Consider the following 22,106-nt stretch of genomic DNA (forward strand, 5'->3'; position numbering starts at 1 on the left):
GTAAACATTCAGAGACGCACATGTAAACATATACAGTGCCTTGCGAAAGTATTCGGCCCCCTTGAACTTTTCGACCTTTTGCCACATTTCAGGCTTCAAACATAAAGATATAAAACTGTAATTTTTTTGAAGAATCAACAACAAGTGGTACACAATCATGAAGTGGAACGAAATTTATTGGATATTTCAAACATTTTTAACAAATAAAAAACTGAAAAATTGGGCGTGCAAAATTATTCAGCCCCCTTAAGTTAATACTTTGTAGCGCCACCTTTTGCTGCGATTACAGCTGTAAGTCGCTTGGGGTATGTCTCTATCAGTTTTGCACATCGAGAGACTGAAATGTTTGCCCATTCCTCCTTGCAAAACAGCTCGAGCTCAGTGAGGTTGGATGGAGAGCGTTTGTGAACAGCAGTTTTCAGTTCTTTCCACAGATTCTCGATTGGATTCAGGTCTGGACTTTGACTTGGCCATTCTAACACCTGGATATGTTTATTTGTGAACCATTCCATTGTAGATTTTGCTTTATGTTTTGGATCATTGTCTTGTTGGAAGACAAATCTCCGTCCCAGTCTCTGGTCTTTTGCAGACTCCATCAGGTTTTCTTCCAGAATGGTCCTGTATTTGGCTCCATCCATCTTCCCATCAATTTTAACCATCTTCCCTGCCCCTGCTGAAGAAAAGCAGGCCCAAACCATGATGCTGCCACCACCATGTTTGACAGTGGGGATGGTGTGTTCAGGGTGATGAGCTGTGTTGCTTTTACGCCAAACATAACGTTTTGCATTGTTGCCAAAAAGTTCGATTTTGGTTTCATCTGACCAGAGCACCTTCTTCCACATGTTTGGTGTGTCTCCCAGGTGGCTAGTGGCAAACTTTAAACGCCACTTTTTATGGATATCTTTAAGAAATGGCTTTCTTCTTGCCACTCTTCCATAAAGGCCAGATTTGTGCAGTATATGACTGATTGTTGTCCTATGGACAGAGTCTCCCACCTCAGCTGTAGATCTCTGCAGTTCATCCAGAGTGATCATGGGCCTCTTGGCTGCATCTCTGATCAGTCTTCTCCTTGTATGAGCTGAAAGTTTAGAGGGACGGCCCGGGTCTTCGTAGATTTGCAGTGGTCTGATACTCCTTCCATTTCAATATTATCGCTTGCACAGTGCTCCTTGGGATGTTTAAAGCTTGGGAAATCTTTTTGTATCCAAATCCGGCTTTAAACTTCTCCACAACAGTATCTCGGACCTGCCTGGTGTGTTCCTTGTTCTTCATGATGCTCTCTGCGCTTTAAACGGACCTCTGAGACTATCACAGAGCAGGTGCATTTATACGGAGACTTGATTACACACAGGTGGATTCTATTTATCATCATTAGTCATTTAGGTCAACATTGGATCATTCAGAGATCCTCACTGAACTTCTGGAGAGAGTTTGCTGCACTGAAAGTAAAGGGGCTGAATAATTTTGCACGGACAATTTTTCTGTTTTTTATTTGTTAAAAAAGTTTGAAATATCCAATAAATTTCGTTCCACTTCATAATTGTGTCCCACTTGTTGTTGATTCTTCACAAAAAATTACAGTTTTATATCTTTATGTTTGAAGCCTGAAATGTGGCAAAAGGTCGAAAAGTTCAAGGGGGCCGAATACTTTCGCAAGGCACTGTATATTAAACTGAGTAACTACAAAGAAACACAACCATATCACAGACACAGTGACACACTGAGCACAGGGCCAAACACAAGAGAAACAGAAGGTAAAACTTACAGTTATTTGCGTGGTATTCCAGCACCTGAGAGATGCAGTCGCCAACTGACAGAGTGGGGATTTGTACTAGGTTGGGGAGGTCAGGAGCGTGACACACACACACACGCGTGTGCACACACATGCTCAATGATGGATCCACCATCCCCTCAGCTAACCCTTCTGCACGAGTGCACTCAAACACACACACACAAACACAAACACCCACACGCATGCACACACACTAACCTCTCTCACAGTATCCAGAACATATTATGCCCGTCAGTAAGTAGTAGGATTGGGCGTACTCCTTTTCCCTCAAGTCCCTGCTCACTGGCTCCGGTGCAAGTCGTCTCACTCCTGTGGGGATTTCAGATCTGCATTGGAATCCTGTCAGTTTCCCTCTCTCTCTGTCTCCCTCGCTACTCTTTTTTCTCTCACTATCAGTGTCTCTCTATGTGTCTCTGTCTCCTTTTCTGCTTCCCTCTCTCCGTCTCCCTGTCTATCTTTCTAGGTATCTGCCTCCCTCGCTCCTCTTTGTCTCCCTTTCAGTATTTCTCTCTCTCGCTCTGTCTCCCTATCCACCTCTAAATCCTCACTCTCTTTTCTTCCCATCTCTCTATCCCCGGAACTATCTTGCACAGTTATAGAAACCTGTCTCAGGAGGGCTAGTATTATAACAGCCAACGTCAGTTTTCTATAGCTTGGCTACAAGGTACTGTCCTGTATCCACAAGGTATGAGACGCCATGGCTACAAGTTACTGTCCTGTATTCACAAGGTATGAGACACCATGGCTACAAGGTACTGTCCTGTATCCACAGGGTATGAGACGCCATGGCTGCAAGGTAATGTCCTGTATCCACAGGGTATGAGTCGCCATGGCTACAAGGTACTGTTCTGTATCCACAGGGTATGAGACGCCATGGCTACAAGGTACTGTCCTGTATCCACAAGGTATGAGACACCATGGCTACAAGGTACTGTCCTGTATCCACAAGGTATGAGACGCCATGGCTACAAGGTACTGTCCTGTATTCACAGGGTATGAGGCGCCATGGCTGCAAGGTACCCTCCTGTATCCACAGGGTATGAGACACCATGGCTACAAGGCACTGTCCTGTATCCACAGGGTATGAGACGCCATGGCTACAAGGCACTGTCCTGTATCCACAGGGTATGAGACGCCATGGCTGCAAGAAACTGTCCTGTATCCACAGGGTATGAGTAGCCATGGCTACAAGGCACTGTCCTGTATCCACAGGGTATGAGACGCCATGGGCCCTGGTCAAAAGTAGTGCACTATATAGGCAACAGGGTATCATTTGGGATGCAGCCATAGAGCGGCTCAATAGATGGGCAATCCATCTTATTGTGGCAGTGGAGGCTGCTGAGGGGAGGACGGCTCATAATAGTGGCTGGAATGGAGTATTGGGACTGGAATGGCGTGAATAGAATGGAGTCAAACACATAAAAACCAGGTGTTTGATACCATTCCATTTGCCCCGTTCCAGCCATTGCTATGAGCCGTCCTCCCCTCAGCAGCCTCCACTGTATAGCGGGTAATGCTGATAGTGTAAGTGAGAGAGTTTGATGAGACATGCATTCGAGTGTGTAATTAAACATTTTGAATTACATGAATTTGTCCAACACATGTTGCTGTAATAACATTTTATTCACTTTACACATCAGGGAGACAAATGTTAATGATACCGGAATCCTAGAAGGGGTAACCATGGTTCTTAATAACCTTGAACCAATAAAATAAAGTATTTACCCCAAGACCTGAAAATGTTCAGTATGTGAAACACCTGCATTGACCTATGGTCCGATTGTGCTCCGCTTTTCAGCAACTCACAGCAGGGTTAATTCCATTTCAACTCAGCCACGGCAAGAAGTACTGCAACAAGAATTGAAATGAAATGATTCTACGGGAATGAGAATTCACTTCCTGAATGAAATGAATTTAAATGGAATTGAGCCAAACACTGGTAGACTACACACCAGTAAAGGCTAATACTTCAAGACCTCCAAGATATGTCCATCAGGTTGGATATAACGGCTTCAAATCACACAAAAGAAATCCCTAAATGAACCAATAGTGTGATTGTGTTGACGCTTTCCTGGTAGCCTGTACACCAACACAGTTAGATAGTGTGATTATATTTATGCTTCTCCTTCACAGTAACATGACTCAAAGGTTCCTGAAAGAGAGAGAGAGTGTTTTGACAAAAGGTCACGGGAGGGTCACAGCTCTGAGTGAAAGGTCTCATGGGAGAGATAGAGTGCAAGAGGAATGAAAGAGGGACTCATAAAGAGAGAGGGAACAAAAGCAGGTTCAGCTCTCCTGAGACAGATGGGGCAGATTATGTTATCTGCTTAATAATGTAGCAGATATACAAGTGTTGCTGTACACATTAATAAGTGAGGGAACTCAGAGGCTGTTTCGGAAGGCACTTGAAGGGAGGTATTCCTCTCATAGACATTTCTAAAGGAATTATTCGTACAATAGATTATATAGAAATGTTTTTAATCTCAATAGCATTTCTCAAACTCAAATTAAATAAAATAGTGATTCTAATATTATTATAATGCAATGCATTTCAATATAAAACATTTTTGAATGAAGAACAAAACTCAAACTAAATGACTTGTTTATGTTCAATAAGTAAGGCGGATTACAGTAGTGTTACAGTAGTGTAGTTACAGTAGCATACTAATAAGTAAGGTGGATAACACTAGTGTTCTTGGTTTCAGCATACACACTAATAACAGACATACTGGAGGAGAACGTTGAGCTATACACAACTAATAAGTCAAGCAAGCACTGACTGTGAATTAACAGGGATTTATGAATCCCACTGCAATACCATTAAACTTTATAAAACGTTCACAAACAAGCTACTGCTCGGCCATATCTTTTTAATTGGTACTTTGCCAGAATCTAATAACCACATTGCGATCAATAAATAAATCCCGAAAGTCCGATCAAGTGCAATTCTGGGACTTGGTGCTAACTTCACTTTTGCTTACAACAGCACTAACTTCATCCGCCGATCCAATATGCTTTAAAATTACAACCCTCAGGTCTATATGATAATAACAAAGGTTAATTTTGTGTTAAGATTAGTATTGACAGAGAATGACTATGTGGTTTTCGTAATTAACAGATGCACTCCACAATGCCCTTCCCCACTTGGACAAAAGGAACACCTACGTGAGAATGCTATTCATTGACTACAGCTCAGTGTTCAACACCATAGTGCCCTCAAAGCTCATCACTAATCTAAGGATCCTGGGACTGAACACCTCCCTCTGCAACTGGATCCTGGACTTCCTGGCGGGCCGCCCCCAGGTGGTGAGGGTAGGTAGCAACACATCTACCACACTGATCCTCAACACTGGAGCCCCTCAGGGGTGCGTGCTCAGTTCCCTCCTGTACTCCCTGTTCACCCACGACTGTGTGGCCAGGCATGACTCCAACACCATCATTAAGTTTGCAGATGACACAACAGTGGTAGGCCTGATCACCGACAATGACGAGAAAGCCTATAGGGAGGAGGTCAGAGACCTGGCCGGGTGGTGCCAGAATAACAACCTATTCCTCAACGTAATCAAGACAAAGGAGATGATTGTGGACTACAAGAAAAGGAGGACTGAGCACGACCCCATTCTCATCGACGGGGTTGTAGTGGAGCAGGTTGAGAGCTTCAAGTTTCTTGGTGTCCACATCACCAACGAACTAGAATGGTCCAAACACACCAAGACAGTTGTGAAGAGGGCACGACAAAACATATTCCCCCTCAGGAGACTGAAACGGTTTGGCATGGGTCCTCAGATCCTCAAAAGGTTCTACAGCTGCAACATCAAGAGCATCCTGACTGGTTGCATCACTGTCTGGTACGGAAACTGCTCTGCCTTCGACCGCAAGGCACTACAGAGGGTAGTGTGTACGGCCCAGTACATCACTGGGGCTAAGCTGCCTGCCATCCAGGACCTCTACACCAGGCGGTGTCAGAGGAAGGCCCTAAAAATTGTCAAAGACCCCAGCCACCCCAGTCATAGACTGTTCTCTCTGCTACCGCATTGCAAGAGATACCGGAGCGCCAAGTCTAGGACCAAAAGGCTTCTCAACAGCTTTTACCCCCCAAGCCATAAGACTTCTGAAAAGGTAATCAAATGGCTACCTGGACTATTTGCATTGTGTCCCGCAACCCCCTCTTTTACGCTGCTGCTACTCTCTGTTTATCATCTATACATAGTCACTTTAACTATACCTGCATGTACATATTACCTCAATTAGCCCAAATAACCGGTGCCCCCGCACATTGACTCTGTACCGGTACCACCTGTATATAGCCTAGCTACTGTTATTTTCACTGTCATTTTACTTTTTAAAATGTTTATTTCTTTACTTATCTATTGTTTACCTAATACCTATTTTTTACTTAAAAATTGCACTATTGGTTGGAGCTTGTAAGTAAGCATTTCACTGTAAGGTCTACATCTGTTGTATTCGGTGTGCACGTGACAAATAAACTTTGATTTGGCTTGATTTACACAGCCCTCTAAGCTTCATAGGGACCCCTTGTCTTGATATAGAGAACTAATTCAATTTAATCTGTTTAAAATCCATTTTTAGTCTGGGAAAAACTTGAGTTATTTTGTTCCATACCTTATCCTACAATGTTTTATGGTAAGTTTATGTTAAAACCAACATAAACATAGCGTAAATTGCCAATCATATTTAGCAAATATCAAACGATGTATAAAAAAGGTATTATGTGAACTGTAAGTCTTAAATTGTTAATTGCTATCTTTCCACACTTGGGATACAGCTCCCTTACAATCTAGGATGCTTTTAATCTCAATGGCATCAGTCATCCTATTATATCAATGAGGACTATGTTGCTGAAATAAAACCCTAACAGCAGTTCAAACAGCGTGTCCAAAGCTGTGGGCTAGTCACATAATATGCTGTGTGTCTCCCCACCGGAGACGGGGGTTCAGTCTAGCCTTCTGACTTCATCTCCCTTCCTACACTTCTAACCTGTCTCAATACAGTAAAAAAATTAAATACAGTATAAAAATATAATAGGAAATTAAAAATATAATAGGAAAGTGGAATTCCAGTCTTACACGCAGTATAGTGCCAGGCTAGCATATTGAACATCCTGTCACCCTGTCGCTCGGTAGTACAGTAACGCATTAGACTGGAGAACTTTATCCGGCCGAGGGATTGATCAGTGATCGGCCCTGCTGGAAGAGCTGGAGTGGAAAGACTGCAGACTGACAGCACAGTTGGTGCCGCCCCCCCTGTCGTTTACTCCCAGCAGCCACTGAGATCAATAGAAAGAGACAGAGAGAGACAGAGATGGTTGAGGATGGGAGAGGGGCAGACAGAGGGGGAGGAGAGAGGTGTGTGTGTGTATCCAGACTGTATCACAACCAGCTGTGATTGGGAGTCCCATAGGGCAGCGCACAATTTGCCCAGCGTCGGCCGGGTTTGGCCGGTGTAGGCCATCATTGTAAATAAGAATTTGTTCTTAACTGACTTGCCTAGTTAAATAAAGGTTAAATGTGTATGTGGAGAGAGAGGGCTTGGGGGAAAAAGGGCGGAGTAAAGAGAGAGGAGGGAGGAGGAAGAGAGAGAGAGTGAAAAAATAAGGCCATTACGTGTAAGACTTGCTGAGGAAATTATACTCATAGACACAATCAGAGCATGTAAACTGATACCTTCACCTTCCCCATCATTCCCACTGGACATGATCAACTCATTCTTCAATTACCAAAGACAATATTCAAAGTGAGTTATAATTACAGACTTCATTTCCCGAATATCAATAAAGGAAAGTGATAATCAGTTCAAGTTTGAGCAAATAGATCCCCACATGTTCCTCATCTTCTTATGTATTCTCAGGAACTGTAAGCTCACTCTGTCAATTAGCTATCTTCACACAGGTCCTGTCAGCGCAGCCCTCTTCCTGCTGTTGTTGCCAGGGAACGACACAACGGCAAATCACAGGGCTGTAATTTCACACGGGAAGCTCCCAGACAGCTCTGCCATTAACACACTTCAACGTCATTTAGTGCCAGACTGGAACTGTTCCGATATGCACACTTAAAGGGAAAATCTGCATTTCATACAATGACAAAGTGCCGACACCGAGGGAGGAGCAGGAGAAATGTACGTACTCTCATACACAAAGCTATGGACACAAGGACTGATCATCCATATATACTTTGAACCATGTTTTGAAGCTTTACAGTTGTATTGTTTACAAACAGTACAGTTAAACAGGCATACATTTTATGTTCTAATGCGGTACAGCAGTTTAACTAAGACATTTGTAAGTTACATTCCTCAATAATCAATGGGTATATATCCAAAAGTTGACGTTTCAATCACAGATACATACATAAGTTAATATATTGTATGTACAGTATTTTGGAACACAAGGGTTCCTTTCCCTATTTGGCTTGTTTTTGAAGCAACGATGCGATGAGTAAATAAGTGAATCAATACAGTCTAGAATCTATAGGTCTACATCTCTTATGGCCTCTGTGGCAATGGTTGTCAACAGGATGTCCACATTTTTTGTTCGACTAGCCGATTTAGAAATATTTGTTTAAAGACAGAACATACAGAGCTTCATGTATGTGTGTGTAAATATATGAAATATGTATGTGATTAAATGTTAGGTACGTACCTTTATGATCTATATTTACCTGATTGAGATATATTCCTTTGGTATTAGTGTACCTTAGTTTTTGACTCCCGTTTTTGCTCATTCATTGTACTGTGGTAAGTGTGTTCATGACAGGATAAAAGGCAGGAATTTGGGCTTTCGGGGGCGGAGGGAGTCCTAGCTAGACGCGGGAGCGGTACAGTATTTTGACCATCCATCCATCCATCCATCCATCCATCCATACAAATAAACAAACCATACTATTTTTCATTTAAAGTCATTTCTGCTTTAAGTTGATTGGATCTTTTTTGTTGTTGTTAGATATAAGAAGAATAAACTTTTTTTTTTGCACCATATCCCTGGATCTCATTTAATGTTTTTGCCGTTTGGCTTTTGGGAACTTCGAATGTGGACTGTATGTGTCCGAAACTGCCCCGCTTCAGGCTTGGTCAGTGGCTTTGGTCAATTGGTAAGGGAGTCACTACAAGTAGTAACCCTTCTAACATACCTGGTTCAAAAAGTCAGGGGCTTGATTATTAGTTGAATCATGTGTGTTTGTGCTGGACTATAACAAAATGTCCCTATTTGAATGTCAATGTTCCAGAATGGATGGGGCTGAAAACCACTTCCTATAGAATCTTGGTGATTACAGCTCTAAGACAGGGCAAAGCGGAGTTGTGCTCCCTTCGTCAATTGAGTAAGAGAAGTGGATAACATAGTTGACTCTCCTATAAATCACTAGATTTGACTCAATCCTGTGGGTTTTCCTAGAGACGGGGAAATGGATTAGCTCGAGGAGTGAGATTTTATTGCTTCTTGTCGACACAATGCCTCTGATTCAGATGGCAATAAAAAAAAAACATTTGGTTCTGTAAATTCACTGTGGTCTACTTTCACTTCCTGGACAGCAATATAAAAAAAAATCCAGAACGGTTGGTAGCCAAACGAACCTCTCAAATGTCATAATTTAGTGTATATTCAACTGATATAACATTATTCATATTAGTCAGTGTGAAGGCGGATGTGAAAGTACCACAGAAAAGTTAGAAATCTAAGAAATATTTTATAAATGTCAAACTATGACAACCCACAAAGCAGAAATGAGTTATGTGTGTGTACCAAACTATTTTTTACTACTTAGATTCAGATGAATTCATAGCCATGCTGATTTTGGAATAAATTGTGGAATTTTGTCTTACTCTTTGTCTTACTCTACACTTCAAAGGGATAAACTGCTATTTTAGGGACTAAGGATGGAATCCTGACACAAAAATAATGAACCAACATTAAAATAGACATAAGGAAATGGCAGACTGTTGTAATGGAACAGTTTCTCTTGTTCACATAATTAATTTGAGGTTCTCTATTTAAGTAGTTTTTTTTGGTATCTGTACTTTACTATTTATCATTTGGACAACTTTTACTTCACTACATTCTTAAATAATGTACTTTTTACTCCATACATTTTCCCTTACACCCGAAAGTACATTTTGAATGCTTAGCAGGACAGGAACATCACTTATCAAGAGGACATTGCTGGTTATCCCTACTGCTCTGATCTGGCGGACTCACTAAACACACATACTTCGTTTGCAAATGATGTCTGAGTGTTGGAGTGTGCCTCCTGTAAATTAAAATAACAAGAAAAGGGAGGTGTCTTGTTTGCTTAATATAAGGAATTTGAAATTATTTTTACTTTTGATACTTAAATATATTTACAACCAAATACGTTCAGACTTTTACTCATAGTATTTTACTGGGTGACTTTGACTTTTACTTGAGTCATTTTCTATTACGCAACCTACTTATTTTATTCATTTATTTACACATTTTCCAATGAGGAACTTATTGCTTAATCACTATCGCCATCTCCTGGACAAAAGCCAGTATGTTTAGAAATGGTCTGTTTAGTGAGCTTTGCAGTTATCACAAGTCTGAACAAGTCATTGACATTAAGTTCATAAAAATATTAAAACTGCAGTCTGCAATTGGTCCATTTTTGGACTTAGAATTAATAATAGCCATTATATTTTGGTCACGTGGCATTTACATATTCTTCAAGAACGAATATATCTTGGACCTTCTTTTTTAATATTTTCAGTGGTATTGTTAACAAACACTCCCCCATAAAGAAAATGAGAATTAAAACAGGTTCGACTGTGATCTTGCAGATTTACTCCACCTCAAGAATTGCATTTGGTGAAAGGCTCTGCAAACACATACTCAGGCTGACTGGCTCTCGTTCAGGCAAATGAGAAATAAGTGCATTCAGGCTATCCGGGAGGCCAAAGCAAGTTACTTTAAGGAGCAGTTCTCTCTCTGTGGGTCTAACTCCAAGAAGTTCTGGAAAACGGTTAAAGACCTGGAGAATAAACGCTCCTCCTCACAGCTGCCCATGTCCCTTAATGTTGATGATGTGGTTGTTACTGACAATACGCACATGGCTGAGCTCTTTAACCACCACTTCATTAATAAGTCAGGATTCCTATTTGACTCAGCCATGCCTCCTTGCCCGTCTAACATTTCCTCATCTCCCACCCCTTCTAATGCGATTATCCCTGACACTTCTCCCTCTTTTTCCCCAGCCCCACTACTCCCTGCAGGCGGTCACTGAGTCCGAGGTGCTAAAGGAGCTTCTTAAACTTGACCCCAAAAAACATCTGGGTCAGATGGTTTAGACCCTTTAAGGTTGCTGCCCCTATCATCGCTAAGACTGTCTCCAACCTTTTTAACCTGTCTCTTCTTTCTGGGGAGGTTCCCATTGCTTGGAAGGCAGCCACGGTTCGTCCTTTATTTAAAGGGGGAGATCAAGCTGATCCTAATTGTTACAGGCCTATTTCTATTTTGCCCTGTTTATCAAGCGTGTTGGAAAAACTTGTCAATAATCAACTGACTGGCTTTCTTGATGTCTATAGTATTGTCTTGGGTATGCAGTCTGGTTTCCGCTCAGGTTATAGATGTGTCACTGCACCCTTAAAGGTCCTCAAGGATCTCACCATGCCCTTGATTCTAAGCAATGTTGCGCTGCTATTTTTATTGACTTAGCCAAAGCTTCTGATACGATAGACCATTCCATTCTTGTCGGCTGGCTAAGGAGTATTTGTGTCTCTGAGGGGTCTTTGGCCTGGTTTGCAATCTACCTCTCTCAGAGTGCAGTGTAAAAAGTCTCAATTTACATCAACAACATAGCTCAGGCAAAAGGAAGCTCTCTCATTCATTTATATGCAGATGACACAGTCTTATACTCAGCTGGCCCCTCTCTGGATTTTGTGTTAAATGCTCTACAACAAAGCTTTCTTGGTGTCCAACAAGCTTTCTCTATCCTTACCTTGTTCTGAACACCTCCAAAACAAAGGTCATGTGGTTTGGTAAGAAGAATACCCCTCTCCCCACAGGTGTGATTACTACCTCTGAGGGTTTAGAGCTTTAGGTAGTCGCCTCAAACAAATACTTGGGAGTATGGCTAGATGGTACCCTGTCCTTCTCTCAGCACATATCAAAGCTGCAGGCTAAGGTTAAATCTAGACTTGGTTTCCTCTATCGTAATCGCTACTCTTTCACCCCAGCTGCCAAACGAACCCTGATTCAGATGACCATCCTACCCATGCTAGATTATGGGGACATCATTTATAGATTGTCAGTTTAAGGTGCTCTCGAGCGGCTAGATGTTCTTTACAATTTGGCCATCAGATTTTCCACCAATGCTCCTTATATAACACGTCACTCCACTCTATACTCCTCTGTAAACTGGTCATCTCTGTATACCTGTCGCAAGATGCACTGGAAGATGCGTATTTATAAAATCCTCTTAGGCCTCACTCCCCCCTATCTGAGACATCTACTGCAGCCCTCATCCTCCACATACAACACCCGTTCTGCCAGTCTCATTCTGTTAAAGGTCCCCAAAGCACACACATCCCTGGGTCGCTTGTCTTTTCAGTTCGCTGCAGCTAGCGACTGGAACGCGCTGCAACAAACACTCAAACTGGACAATTTTATCTCCATCTCTTCATTCAAAGACTCAATCATGGACACTCTTACTGACAGTTGTGGCTGCTTTGCGTGATGTATTGTTGTCTCTACCTGTCACGTCCTGCCCAGTAAAGGGGTTATTTGTTATTGTAGTTTGGTCAGGACGTGGCAGAGGGGTGCTTGTTTTTTGTGGTTCGATGTTTGTTGGGATATGTATTTATGTAGAGGGATGCTTGTTTAGAGTATTCCGGGGTTTTGGTTATGGTCTATGTTTTGTATTTCTATGATCTGTCTATGTTGTGTATTTCTTTGTGTTGGCCTGGTATGGCTCTCAATCAGGAACAGCTGTACATCGTTGTTGCTGATTGAGAGTCATACTTAGGTAGCCCTGTTTTCACATGTCCCTTGTGGGAAGTTCTTTTGCACTACTGTGTGTGTAGCCGGCATTACTGTTCATTTTCTTGTTTTGGTAGTGTTCAAATAAAGTTTAAAATGAGCACTCAACCCGCTGCGCCTTGGTCCACTTCATACGACGACCATTACACTACCTTCTTGCACTTTGTGCTGTTGTCTGTGCCCGGTAATGTTTGTACCTTGTGTTGTGTTGCTACCATGCTATGTTGTCTTAGGTCTCTCTTTATGTAGTGTTGTCTCTCTTGTCATGATGTCTGTTTTGTCATATATATATATATATGAGAGAAGCCTTTTGGTAGGCCGTAATTGTAAATAAGAATTTCTTCTTAACTGACTTTTCTAGTTAATAATAAATATAATTCATTTAAAAGTAAACAAATGTATGGACCAATCGCAGACTAGCTTTAATTTATGTATTGATTTTTTTTATCAAAAGGCAAAAAGCTAGGCTAGTGGGGGGAAGTCTGTGGAATGGATGGGAATAGAAAGCGGTGCACATGTTTCACTAGGCTAGTGTTTCACTATAGGCTTACTTCAAGAGTCCTAACAGTGAGCAAAGAAAATACACATTTATGGAAAACTACCTTCTTAACATAATACATATTTTCTATGACTGATAATTGCAAGTCTATTAAAATACATTAGCAAAGCTTCTATCTCCAGGCCATCACACTGGTAAATAGTCACCACTAGCCAGCCTCCGCCCAATACCCCGCCCTGAACTTAGTCACTGTTACTAGTCGGTTATCACCCGGTACTCTACCCTGCACCTTAGAGACTGCTTCTCTATGTATAGTCAAAGTCATTGAACACTGGTCACTTTAATAATGTTTACATACTGTTTTACCCACTTCATATGTACAGTATATACTGCATTCTAGTCAAGGCTCAGCCAATATAACTACTACTGTACACACCTTTTCTATTAATATACTGTCTGTTCATACACACCATCAAATACATACAGTATCTATTCATATCCCAGACTCTGACATTATTTAATTTCTTTCTTTACATTTTGTGGATTTGTTTGTATTGTTAGGTATTACTGCACTGTTGGAGCTAGAAACTTAAGCAATTCGCTGCACCTGTGATAATATCTGTAAAATATGAGCACTTGACCAATAAATTGGATTTGACTTCAGTAACATTTTCAGTACACTTCTGAGCATAATGGCATGGAGAAAGTTACTACACTTGGTTGGTGGTGCCCAGGACGATGCGGAGCCTCTGGTGGAAGGTGGGCACCTTCTCCCTCTGCAGGGGCCAGTTGAGGAGGCAATGCGGGCGCAGCATGCCCCTGCGCAGGAGCAGAGAGCGGGACGGTCTTGCACGTCCTGCAGGAAGACCAGCACCATCGAGTCCCGGCTGTCCTCGATCCCATGGTGCAGGGTGTGGTGGGTCATGAACCTGGGGGGAAACGGGGAGGAGAATGGTGGGAGGTGAGGGGAGGGAAAGGAAATGGGAGGAAGGGGTTTTAAGGGAGAGGAGGGGAAAGGGGAGAAACACAGAGAGACAGAATATGGCACTTGTCAGAGCACAAGTAAAAGAGGCTTTAAGTACAGAAGTGTAAGAGGAATTATACACTGCTCAAAATAATAAAGGGAACACTTAAACAACACAATGTAACTCCAAGTCAATCACACTTCTGTGAAATCAAACTGTCCACTTAGGAAGCAAAACTGATTGATAATAAATTTCACATGCTGTTGTGCAAATGGAATAGACAACAGGTGGAAATTATAGGCAATTAGCAAGACACCCCCAATAAAGGAGTGGTTCTGCAGGTGGGGACCACAGACCACTTCTCAGTTCCTATGCTTCCTGGCTGATGTTTTGGTCACTTTTGAATGCTGGCGGTGCTTTCACTCTAGTGGTAGCATGAGACGGAGTCTACAACCCACAGAAGTGGCTCAGGTAGTGCAGCACATCCAGGATGGCACATCAATGCGAGCTGTGGCAAGAAGGTTTGCTGTGTCTGTCAGCGTAGTGTCCAGAGCATGGAGGCGCTACCAGGAGACAGGCCAGTACATCAGGAGACGTGGAGGAGGCCGTAGGAGGGCAACAACCCAGCAGCAGGACCGCTACCTCCGCCTTTGTGCAAGGAAGAGCAGGAGAAGCACTGCCAGAGCCCTGCAAAATGACCTCCAGCAGGCCACAAATGTGCATGTGTCTGCTCAAACGGTCAGAAACAGACTCCATGAGGGTGGTATGAGGGCCCGACGTCCACAGGTGGGGGTTGTGCTTACAGCCCAACACCGTGCAGGACGTTTGGCATTTGCCAGAGAACACCAAGATTGGCAAATTCGCCACTGGCGCCCTGTGCTCTTCACAGATGAAAGCAGGTTCACACTGGGCACGTGACAGACGTGACAGAGTCTGGAGATGCCGTGGAGAACGTTCTGCTGCCTGCAACATCCTCCAGCATGACCGGTTTGGCGGTGGGTCAGTCATGGTGTGGGGTGGCATTTCTTTGGGGGGCCGCACAGCCCTCCATGTGCTCGCCAGAGGTAGCCTGACTGCCATTAGGTACCGAGATGAGATCCTCAGACCCCTTGTGAGACCATATGATGGTGCGGTTGGCCCTGGGTTCCTCCTAATGCAAGACAATGCTAGACATCATGTGGCTGGAGTGTGTCAGCAGTTCCTGCAAGAGGAAGGCATTGATGCTATGGACTGGCCCGCCCGTTCCCCAGACCTGAATCCAATTGAGCACATCTGGGACATCATGTCTCGCTCCATCCACCAGCGCCACGTTGCACCACAGACTGTCCAGGAGTTGGTGGATGCTTTAGTCCAGGTCTAGGAGGAGATCCCTCAGGAGACCATCCGCCACCTCATCAGGAGCATGCCCAGGCGTTGTAGGGAGATCATACACACACGTGGAGGCCACACACACTACTGAGCCTCATTTTGACTTGTTTTAAAGACATTACATCAAAGTTGGATCAGCCTGTAGTGTGGTTTTCCACTTTAATTTTGAGTGTGACTCCAAATCCAGACCTCCATGGGTTGATAAATTGGATTTTCATTGATTATTTTTGTGTGATTTTGTTGTCAGCACATTCAACTATGTAAAGAAAAAAGTATTTAATAAGATTATTTCTTTCATTCAGATCTAGGATGTGTTGTTTAAGTGTTCCCTTTATTTTTTTGAGCAGTATATTTCAGATCTCAATCATATACATGTAATTGACACTTTTATCCAGAGAGACGTGCAATCAAATCAGTCAAAAGGGTGAAACGTGATCAGTGTTAGAATAAAATAATACAATAAAAGTTTTTAAAATAACTTTATGGTCCAATGTCAAAAATAGGGTCATGATGAGTTCAGAATAATTGCATTTTACAATTTTGTCATTTTGCAGACACTTTTGAATGTTTATGAAACTTTTTTTTTATGAATAAATTGTTATCCAGACGCTAAGATAATTTTACGTGTAAAAAAAATGTTTTACTGCTTGTTTGGGTTTCTTCTTTCATCTTCTTCCAAAATTGCCTACTCCCACTTACCCACTTCACACCATCTCCCCTTCCCCTGTTTGAGTGAAACTTGTTCAGTTTAATTTTAAAAAGAATACTCATGGTATTATTAATATCATAACACATTGTCAGACTATCAAATGAAAACGTCAACATGATTTACTTTCATTTCCCGAAATAAAGACGACTGCAGACTGCCACACCATGGTCCTTATCAATGTTCTCTTTTCCCTGACCAGTGACCACACATGCTCTACCAAAGCTTATGTGAATTGAATGTTACAAAAAATATAACAATCTTCATTTTACTTACTGTCGACACATGGAGTCTTCGAGAAGAGACTTGGTATCCACAAATAGTATTTTCCTGGACCTTCTCATATTCTCCATAATGGACTCCAGTCGCAAGTCACCTCCCACTGCATCTAGATCCTGCACATAAAATGTATACCCCTGTTCGTCCTCTAGGGGGTACAAGCTTCGTTCCACCCAGGTTTTATCCTTCGCAGCATTAATGACAAACACGTCATAGTCAAACTCTCTCCCCTCCCCGGAATTGGCATCGCTCAATCCTAGCATACGGTTGATCAGAACATTCCAGTAGAACTGAATCCTCCAAACCTGGAAGCGCACTAGGAGCGAGGTCACCATTAAAGTCAGGACCACAGTGCTGGTGAGCACGTAGAGCGCCTGGAATGGTGTCATATCCTTGCAGGAGAGCGTGTCGAACTCCATGACCGAGCAGTTGTAGTAGGCTTGCGGCGTGTTGCACACATACTCGTCACGAGGCCCAGCACACTGGTGTTGGTTCTGTTCAGCCACGCCACAAACCACAAGATGCTCTCGCAGGTGCAGTCGAATGGGTTCTTCTCCATGACCAGCTGGCTAAGGTTGGCCAGAGCGGGCCTGAACACCTCCTTCCTCACTGACGTGATTAGGTTCTTCTGCACCCGGAGCGACCCCAAGTCGTCGAAGGCTGAGTCCTTGAGTTGGTTCAGGGTTGGCCAGTCCATGAAGGGCCTCCTCAGGGATCTCATCCAGACCGTTGAAGTCCATCTCCAGAGCAACTAGGCTGCAGAGCCCCCTAACACAGCACCAGCCCACCCAGGTTGGCACTTTTCCACACCCGGGCCAAGTTGTTGTGCTGAAGCTTCAGCACCTTCAGATTCTCTAGTCCCGCCAGAAGACCAATGTTGATGTTGGCGATGTTGTTGTTGCTGAGGTCCAGGATGTTGAGGTTGGACAGAGGCTTGAACGATGAGCGATTCAGATCCAGGGTGCCGGTCAGAGCTCTCCCCAGCATCAGAGTCCTGAGAGTGGGTACGTGGACGAAGGACATAGGGCTGAGGGTGATCTTCTGGTTGCCGTTAGAGAGGTTGATCTCCTGTAGCTGACCCAAACTCTGGAACTCTTTCCCCGTCAGGGCCTGGGAAATGGAGTTGTTGCCCAGCAGAAAGGTGGTGAGATTGCCTAAGCTGGAGAAGGCTCCAGGGTCTAGATGGGAGATCGCTGTGTGTGTAAGTTTTAGCGTAAGAAGCGGTGAATCTGCGAGCGACACAAAGGTCTGGTTGGTGATGATTTTGAGCGACATGCAGCTGGTCCCACTCAGGTGGAGTTGGCAGAGACTTATCGAACCTGCAAAGGTGAGCGCTGAGATGTTTCGAAAGGCAGTATTTTCCATGCTCAGGCTATCTAGTGCCCCTAGTAGCTGGAAGGAGAAGTCGTCAATAATAGGGTAAGCAGAAGAAACCGTCCCCGATCTTTGCTATGCTGTTGTGGGATAGATCCAAATAAGTGAGGTGGGTCTTCCCCAGGCCTTTGATGGTGGTGTTGGCTAGTATGACTAGCTGTGTCTTCTGTAGGGAAAGGCTGCAGATTGCGGTCCAGAGAGCTCTGTGCAAAGTTTAGACATGAGCGGAGTGCCAAGTTTGCTCCCATTCATGACTAACTCATGTATGCCTGCAATGGGCTTCAGGCAATCAGGCTCAAACTACAATTTAAAAAAATGACTGATTAGTTGCAGATTAGATGCTGTACAAGATGCTGCCATAAATTGTAGATAAGTTGTCAAAATACCTTGAACCTACTACTTCCTACTTATTTATAGTATCCCATTGGGCACACACTGGTTGAATAAATGTTGTCTCCATGTCATTTCAACTAAATTACGTTGAACCAACGTGGAATAAATGTTGAATTGACGTCTGTGGCAAGTGGGATGTCGCATTATTACAACCTTTCAAGTGAGGCATTGAGTGATCCAGTTTTCACTACCATTGAATAGGTTGGGATACTGCCTTGCTCTGTTCCTCTTTTGCCTAATTTGGCTTCATATGAAACTGTTGGTTCAAAATGCCCTAGATGTTAATTTGGTGGCTTGCACTAGGCCTACAAAACAATATAGAAGAAACACTGAAGTGATCTTGACAACATAAAAAAGGTGAAAAGTGGAACATGACAGGTAAATGAAACCAAGGTGTGATTGGTTGAGCGTGGTTCTTATTCCTAGTGCCAGCAGCTGAAAGCAATAACATCCTATCATTTCCCATTTCACAGTATCTTTCGTACCGCTGTTAGAGTTGTTAGATTCGACAGGTGGAGGACTCGTAGGGATGAGGAATTACTTAGAAGAAGTCATCCTTTTTGAAGGTTGATATGATGTTGCCAGACAAGATGAGAGTCACCAGGCTTGGAAGCTGAAGGCAGGTGCCCAACTTGGCTGTCTTCAGGTCATTTCTGGAAACATCCAGCAGTGTCAGACTCTGGTGAAAAATTGAAAGATGTTCCAAGAGATTTTGAGAGAAAATGTAACAGACAACTGCAATCAAATCGTACTTTGTCTATGGCTGAGGCTTGTAAAAGAAATCCCCTTTTTGCAGTGTTTATTTGGAAATGAGCCATATCTTAGACCTAGCACTTATTTGTACAGGTGACATTTGACAAAATGGTCACAGCATGTTTTTGCATTATACTGTATATGGTGTCTCTCGCCACACTGTTTCATGGAATTGTATGTTTGTTGTAACTACCGTTTCATTGCACAGTCTATTTTAAACCCTTGAAAATAGTGTTTCACGAATTTGGTTATGTGATCGTCAAGCCCATTCAAAAGATTAGGGGACAGGACCAGGAAGTATGACACAGGACATGGGTTAGCACAGACACTCTGGGTTCATTTGATGTAGAACAGGGGTAGGCAACTTGATCGAGGGTGTAGCGGGGTGCGTAATTGACGGCAGAGAAGTCAGGCGCAGGAGAGCAGAACTGGGTAATAACCAGAGATTTATTAAGCAAAACCAACGGCAACCAGAACAACAAGATAAATGGGCACAAAATAACCCGTCGTGCGCTCACGGGGAATGTGCACAAGCACTACAATAAACAATCCCACACAAAGACATGGGGGGAACAGAGGGTTAAATACACAACAAGTAAATGAGGGGATTGAAACCAGGTGTAAGGAAAACAAGACAAACAAAATGGAAAATGAAAAGTGGATCGATGATGGCTAGAAGACCAGCGACGCCGAGCGCCGCCCGAACAAGGAGAGGACCTGACCTCGGCGGAAGTCGTGACAGGGGGGCTGGAACATACAGTAATTATAATTTATACACTGCAAATTAACCACATCTAAGCCCAAAAAGTGATTATTTTCAAATGCAATAATTGTATACGTTGATTACATTGAGACATGATCAGTCTTTTTTAATTTTTTTTATTAAATTAAACACATTTTTAGTTGAATTCTTGATATCAGTCTTTGTTGAAAGAAAAACCTTGGGTGACCCAAAACAAAAACAGTTGAAGGATGGTTTTGTGGAAGGTATTGGCCATGTTTGAGAGCATCAATTCTGCTCAGTCGCTGATCATTCGCTGATCAACAAATCATAGTGAGTAGTTATTTACAAGGTGGTTTGCAGATCACTGACAGAGTAGATCATTGGCTTAACAAAAACGCTTTAAAATGTAGTTTCATGGTTAATTACAGTAGGGTTATTTTAGTGTAGTTTTAATACTCCTGCTAGCAATACTAAAGTAATGCTGTAAAATAACCTACTATTGCGCACATTAACCATGTAATATTCTCTTCAATAAAACCAAAATATCAGATGAACTTAGACCTTAAACAAACCTTCATATTTTAATTTTTCTGCTGTGGGAACTGCTTTTAAGTAGGTAATTTCAGTTGTTTTGTACACTTACTTGAAATTTAGAATTTTGTTTAATAGAATATGGTTCAACAAAAATCTATCTTTGTATTTGTCTCATGACGTCTAGTGTTGATTTGAATGCATTCTTGTTTTTTGGAGCGTCTGTTTCTTTCCCTTCTGTATGCTATTCAGCAAGTCTTTAACGTTTTCAGGAAAGTTGGATTCTGACAGTCTTTATTCAAAACTTAGTGAATAAATAAACTAACTTAAATCCTAAATCCTGTGCCCTCAAGTGGGTTGCAAAAAGCTAGGTACTAAATCTGACATTCTCCCATTTTGTTTTATTTTGAGGGGAAACTTAAAAAACAAAAAAGCCTGCCAAAAACTAGCCAGCTCCTGGCCACATCCTTAAAACTGACTTCTAACAAACGGCACAGGAACTATGGGACCCTGAAAGTAAGCCGTTGGCATTTGGGTCACTTAAAACGTTCCTTAACTTGAATAAAAAAGGGAGAGGAATAACTAAACTTTGCTCATTAAAAGAAAGAGGAAGGAGGCTTACTTCAAGGGTTTGTGGATTAAGAAAGGGAGGAAAAGGGGATAAACTATGAACACTCCCACTGGGCACAAACGTAATTTTAAAATCTAGTTTTGATTTACAATTGGTTGAGTTGTCAACGTAAAATCAACAAAAACCATTCACCATGTTATTGGATTTAGGTTCAAAGTTAGGTGGAAAAAAAGAAAATCCAAGCAGTTTTCTGTGTTGGTTGGGGTGGCAGGTAGCCTAGTGGTTAGAGTGTTGGACTAATAACCAAAAGATTGCAAGATCAAATCCCTGAGCTGACAAGGTAAAAATCTGTTGTTCTGCCCCTGACCAAGACAGTTAATGGTTCCTAGGCGATCATTGAAAATAATAAATTGTTCCTAACTGACTTGCCTAGTTAAATAAAATTGATTTAATGTCATCACAGATTCTTGGTGTTGAAAGGATGTGGAAACACCATTGATTCAACCAGTTTTTGACTAGTGGGTTTTTAGTTACACGATCATGTTTTCAATTCATAAGCACTCAGTAATTCATCAGTTCTCTATTATACTCTACATGATTGTGTTACATGATACTACCCCATTTGTATATGCTTAGGGACACACATGGGATTTTGGGGGGGATTTTTCACTATGTTTATTTATTAGGATCTCTTTTAGCCCACCAAGGGTTAGTCTTGCAAGAGTCCTTTACGTATGTCAGAAATGTTTGGAAATAGTATAGAGCAAGGGTATTCAACTCTTACCCCACGAGATCCGGAGCCTGATGGTTTTCTGTTTTACCTGATAATTAATTGTGCACACCTGGTGTCCCAGGTCTAAATCAGTCCCTGATATAGAAGGGAACAATGAAAAAACGCAGTGGAACTGGCTTTGAGGTCTAGAGTTGAGTTTGAGGGTTATAGAGTACATCCTAAGAATGAAATGTTCCCTTGTGTAATATCATCAAGTACTTCTAAGAGGTCTGGATATAAAACCTTAGCGATGGTGCTTACGCTGCTGAGTTGCTAGTTCAAGCCCAGATCCAAGGCCTTCATTGGAAGTCCAACACCCACCGTATTTGTTTTAGGGATTGCCCCTTTTCCTGATATACTTTTTCAAGCTTCAA

The 22,106-nt window shown here is 42.4% G+C and overlaps 1 pseudogene; it reads right to left on the minus strand.

Moving 5' to 3' along the window:
• Positions 1 to 14,006: 14,006 nt before the first annotated feature.
• LOC106609926 (toll-like receptor 3) lies at positions 14,007 to 20,436 on the minus strand (annotated as a pseudogene).
• Between the last annotated feature and the right edge of the window lie 1,670 nt (positions 20,437 to 22,106).

This window comes from Salmo salar, chromosome 08, assembly GCF_965601325.2.
Source record: "Salmo salar chromosome 08, fSalSal1, whole genome shotgun sequence".
Taxonomy (NCBI): domain Eukaryota; kingdom Metazoa; phylum Chordata; class Actinopteri; order Salmoniformes; family Salmonidae; genus Salmo; species Salmo salar.